At 38.2% G+C, this 5621-nt stretch overlaps 1 pseudogene; it reads right to left on the bottom strand.

Annotated features, from left to right (window-relative positions):
* Positions 1-1103: 1103 nt before the first annotated feature.
* On the bottom strand, positions 1104-2900 carry LOC125389689 (large ribosomal subunit protein uL14 pseudogene; annotated as a pseudogene).
* Between the last annotated feature and the right edge of the window lie 2721 nt (positions 2901-5621).

The following is a 5621-nucleotide window of genomic DNA, read 5'->3' as shown; positions in this document are numbered from 1 at the left end:
CTTTTCCTGCCCAACTTGTGTTTTGGTTAAGGGTGTCTTGTCATAGCAATAATAACCCTAACTAAGATAAAAATCTTCTGAATTAAGCTTTCAATCATGATTCCTAGGGATAGTTAACACTACTCCAAGAATGCCTTTCTTACATGCAAATCAACCAGTTCAGAGACCATATCTCAATCCTTTCTTTTACTCTCTCCTAACCTTTCTAGTGTCAAGTAACTCTCCTACATGCTAGAGTTCCATAAAAGTGTTTACACTAACCAACTCTGAGCCAGTGTGCTGTGCCTGGCGTATTACTGAATATGGAAACCACCTTGCACATATATTCTTCTCACTCCCTCTGCCTCTCCTCATCAGGACCCTAGTAGTTCATGATGGGTTCTCTGTACATTGCAGATGCTTGTTCCACATGACAACTAGAGGCAACAAACTTTTGCAACAGCAATGCATGGTAAGAATCTCATTTGGTGAATACGTAACTATTTTGGGAAATTTAAAAAGTTCAAAATGTGCTTTTGTCATATCTCTTTGTGTTCATTTTGTCATGTTTCCTTTTGAGCACACTTTCCCACAGTTACATAGGAACCTCCTCCAAGTTTCAGCTTCACTGTGCTTACATTATCAAACTTTGTTGATATTTTTGGGTGACTAAACTCATTCACAAATGTAATAATTCCCATTTTTGGTTTTCTTTCAGATTGACTTCCTATGCAGTCTATGTTTCTATCCCAGAAAAGGTATTATGAATGAAAAATGTAAAAGAATAGGTTAATGTGGTATTTCATGTTCCTTTCATTTATTCTTCATTTTAAGAATATCTCACTTTTATCATATTAATCTTTGCCTTATATTATCAGCCTTATGACTAAAGAGTTTTTCCTTATGACTTAAGTAAAAAAAAAACTAGAACTTACAGTAATTTCTGATATGTTAATTAATTATATGTTAATTATATGTTAAAATAATATAATAAAAAATCTGTGCTCTGAACGAAAAGGTAATTCTACCAACTAACGCTCATGCTTTGATGAAGACTCTCTGGATTTTTTTTTTCTTGGAGTGAAGGCTTTTTAACGAATCTATTTTACAGATACACTGGAGAATCAAGCAATGCTGCCTGCTTTGGATGCAGTCCTGGGCCACAAGTCCACACACTCCTTTGCAACTGGATCCGTGATAGCAGAGCCTTTTATCTCACTTCTATTGTTTACTATGACCCTTGTATTGTCTTCAAAATTGAGAAATACCCCATCTTTTCTTCGATATGACTTTCGTTGTCAAATTACGATGGCTGGATGAACCTTTTTTCTTAGTTCTGGTTTGCCTTTTTAAACTGTGGCCATCACCATATTGCCCGCATCAGCAGCAGGAAGTCTGTTCAGTCGTCCCTTGCTTCCCTTCACAGAGATGATACACAAATTCTTGACTCCTGTATTGTCAGCACAGTTGATCACAGCTCCTACCAGAAGACCCAGGGATATCTGGAATTTCGCTCCAGAGGACCAACCACATCTGTCTTTGCTTCGACATTGTGAATACCCTGACTCTTTGGATTTTTACAGGTTGCATCCTTTGTCACATAGAACATAAAGCATAAACATCCTAAAGACCCTCTTATATTTAAATTTTATACATTTATTTTTATTTTTATATTTTAGCAGAGTCTTACCTGAAGGACCCAGCTCATTTTGCAGACTCCAATTAACTTCTCTGTGGAAGTCAGGGTAGGTCTGATTGACAGGAGCAGTATTATATAAAATGGAAACTGGGTCTCAGAATTTCTTTTAGTTTTACTTAGGTAGAGAGATGCTGGTAGTCTGAGAATGACAGATATTTGGATCTTTAGGGAATAATAGCAAAACTGAAAGATATTATTATCACAGAATGGATTTTGTGTCATCTTTGGTTCTCACTACAAAGAAAGATGTGAAAATGTGGTTTGCTAACTTGAGCTCTTCTGAGCCTGACACAGTCTATGCCTTAATCCCCAGAGACATTTTTCCTACTTATTGCATAAAGCTTGAAGGCTGTATGATTGTCATATGAAATAGGTATTTTTATTTTGTTGCCTTATTGCAAGAAGATTCTAGGAAAAATCCTACATAAGTTGGTAAGTTCCTGAATGCAGAATGCTGTTTAGATTTTTGCTGAGTAGCTTCATTTTTATAAATCAATTTTATGTTTTGACTGACAGTATATTTTAGCAGTATTTGATGGATAGATTTAAAAAAGAAGACACACACTTTGCCTAAAATTTAACCTACATTAAAACTGATAGCTGTATCTCAATCTTTTTCAAGTGTCATGTGTAAGTTTTCGAAAGACGTTACATTTTTTCTTAGCACCACATTGCCGTCTTTCCTAAGCACAGTGACAGGAACATAATATTTTTTTTTACCTTAGAGATTCAGAATCCTTCCTGTGCTCTTATATCCAAATTATATGCACTCCAGTGCACACTTGACAAAGCCTTTGCCTGGGCATGTTCTCTTCAGCAGGGAAGATCCTAGGGCAATAATAAAACTTTTGTGCTCTTTTCTATCTACAGTCTTGATTAGTGGGCAAACCACCCAGGATCTACTAAACAAAATCTGTTTGCAATCTCTTATTTCATGGAAAGCAGTGCAATTCAGAATAAGACAATAGAAATCCCCAGATATAGGGGGTGGGATGAGTGGGAGTTAGACCATTGTATGAGCAACTTAGTCTTACGCAAACTCCTAGAGCAAGGTTCAGGACCATTAAGCCAGAGTAAACAAATATGGATACCTAACTACCTGAAGGGTGTACTGGTCAGTGATGCTATTCTGGTTAGAACCATCCTGCCCAGTTTGGGTGAAGTAGGAAGAAAACCCAACAAACACTATGAGAGACAAAGATGGGCAAGGGCAGTGGTTCATTAGTGCGGGAGAATTATTTGTATTCTGTCAATCATGTATTTTAATAAAAAGCTGATTGGCCAGGCAGAAAGTATAGGAGGGAATACCAGACAGGAAGTAAAGGTGATGCAATGAGAACAGGAGAATTCTGGGAAGCAGGAAGCTTCCTCTGCCATTCCTGCCCAGATCACTGAAGAAGCAACATGTGAGCTGCCCAGCTAGAAAAGGTACTGAGCCATGTGGCTAATGTAGATAAGGATAACGGGGTAACATAAGTTATAAGAACTAATAAGTAGCCTGACCTAATGGGCCAATCAGCTTTATAACTTATAGAGATCTCTGTGTGATTGATTTTCTCTGGGACTTGCCAGTTGTGGGGTACCGGGCAGGGACAGATACCCCAACAAGCCGGCCCGTCATGTTACAGTTCATATTTTATTAACCTTTTCATTACCAAACCTTTTCCTGTGCCTGGCACATTAACATTTGATGGGGGGAATGGAATGAATTAATTCTAGCCCATATTGACCACCAATAGTATTACCCGGAGTCCGCCTGGAGCAACTATTTAAGTTTATTGTAAGCTGTTTGCATCACATGTAAAATAAAATAAAAATACCAATTCCTACCTTCACAGGTATTTTGAATCATTAATAGCATGTATGAATACATGAATATATCTTTCCAATGGGTCTGAAGTAGATTAGTACACTTTTAATCCCAATACTCGGGAGGCAGAAGCAGGCAGATCTCTGTGCGTTCGAGGCCAACCTGGTCTACAAGACTTAGTTCCTGTACAGGCTCTAAAGCTACAGAAAAACCCTGTCTCAAAAAACCAAAAAAAAATGTCTAAAAAATTCTAAAATTTCAGTGGTAATTAAAAGTGTAAATATGGAAAATCTAATTTTCAAAGAGTGGAACATCTAAAGACGTTTCCTTGCTGTTTATATCACTTTTTTCATGGAGCTACAATTACATTTGTGTATTTTTCTATGGCCCAGAGTTCTGTAATAGAAAGCTGAGATGTTTTTAGTCCCCAAGGTGTAGCAACATGAAAGACAGAACAAGAGGTGATCAGTTCTAATGGTGCTCTAATAAAGATGTGGCCACAGCCCATGAGCAACAGCCCCTTGTGTTTCTTTACATTGACCACTGTAAGGCAGACCTATCATGGAAAAAAAGAGAATGACCCTACTTAGTGTTGTTCATTACTGGGAGATATCTGTGACTTGCAGGTGTGGCATGGAACTAATGTTTTATAGACAGAACCTTCAGCCCCACCTGGTCCTGCAACCATTCAGTCTCAAAAAAACACATAGAGGTTTATATTAATTACAAACTGTTTGACATCTTAGCTCAGGCTTATTTTAACTAGCTCTTGCATGTTAAATTAAACCCACAATTCTTGTCTATGTTTAGCCATGTGTTGGCTTGGTACCTTTTCTCAGTGAGGCATTCTCATCTTACTTCCTCTGCAAGACTTAATGTACTAAGTACCCATTAGCTCTGAGATACATTCCTGGTTTCTTCTGTGATGGCTCCTTTCATATTCCTGTGAACAAAATACTAGACAGCAACTCTTCCAGGAGGACAGGTTTATTTTTGTTCATTTAGTCTTTCTTAGCAGATTAGGCATGGAAGAACTCATAGTAACTGAAATGTGTGGCAGAGGTTACTCACATCCTGGTGGACCAAGAAACCTCCTTTCTATAGCTGGAGAACTGGTGTGGGAAGATCTTCTGTCTATGTGTTGCTTTTATTGGTTAATGAATAAACTGCCTTGTCCTGTGGATAGAGCAGAGTAGAACTAGGCAGGGAAAACTACACTGGATGCTGGGACAAAGAAGGTGGAGTCGAGAAAAGTCATGAAGCTGCTGCAAGGAACAGATGAGCCGGAACTTTACCCAGTAAGCCACAGCCTCGGCGATACAAAGATTAATGGAGATGGGTTAATTTAAGTTAGGAGTTAACCAAAATATGCTTAAGTTATTGGCAAATAGTATGGTTTCTGTGTGACTATTTTGGGACTGAGCAGTCGGGAACAAACAAGTGGCCGTCCTACAGCAGAGAATAATTCTAAGAGTCCTACTTGGCAGTGCTACCACCTTCTCTACCTTTTCTTTGAAGTTAAAACCTTCCATACTTCTGTTGGTTCAACACTACTGCCCCAATTTCTTGGCATAGAATGGAAAGAGACTAATCACCCAACTTCTTCTTAGGCTTCTTGATTCTTGCCTCTGGTGGGCTTACAAGACACACACTCCTCTACACTCCCTAGAAATGCTTCCTACTAGATGTACCCTCATTCCTACTCACACACTTGTCCAGTCTCTTCTTTCTGGCAATGCTTACTCTTCCAGCAGTGTACTTGTGTGTCCTTTTCCACCATAAGTCCTTCCTAATTGGTTTGAACTAGTTAGACACTCTTCTGCATATCCTATTAGCTCACATAACATCTATCTATCTATCTATCTATCTATCTATCTATCTATCTATCTATCTATCTATCTACATATATAATAATATATCAAAACAGTTCATCTGAATATCTGGGAATATGTTCAATCACTTGCCTTCTTCCTTCTCTAATCGTGTCTCTGAAGACTATATTCTATTTGTCATTAGGACCTGCATACTTAACACTGTCCCTGGTTATTGGTCATTGCTTTATTGGCATTGAGGAAGGGCTAGATGGATAAATGCCTCATTAGTTTTAGCTATAAGTTTAAAATTGCTACTTTG

The sequence above is a fragment of the Myodes glareolus genome, chromosome 26, assembly GCF_982192425.1.
Source record: "Myodes glareolus chromosome 26, mMyoGla1.1, whole genome shotgun sequence".
In the NCBI taxonomy this organism is placed as follows: Eukaryota; Metazoa; Chordata; class Mammalia; order Rodentia; family Cricetidae; genus Myodes; species Myodes glareolus.
The sequence above is the reverse complement of the archived record's forward strand: the minus strand, read 5'-3'. Positions and strand labels throughout refer to the sequence as shown.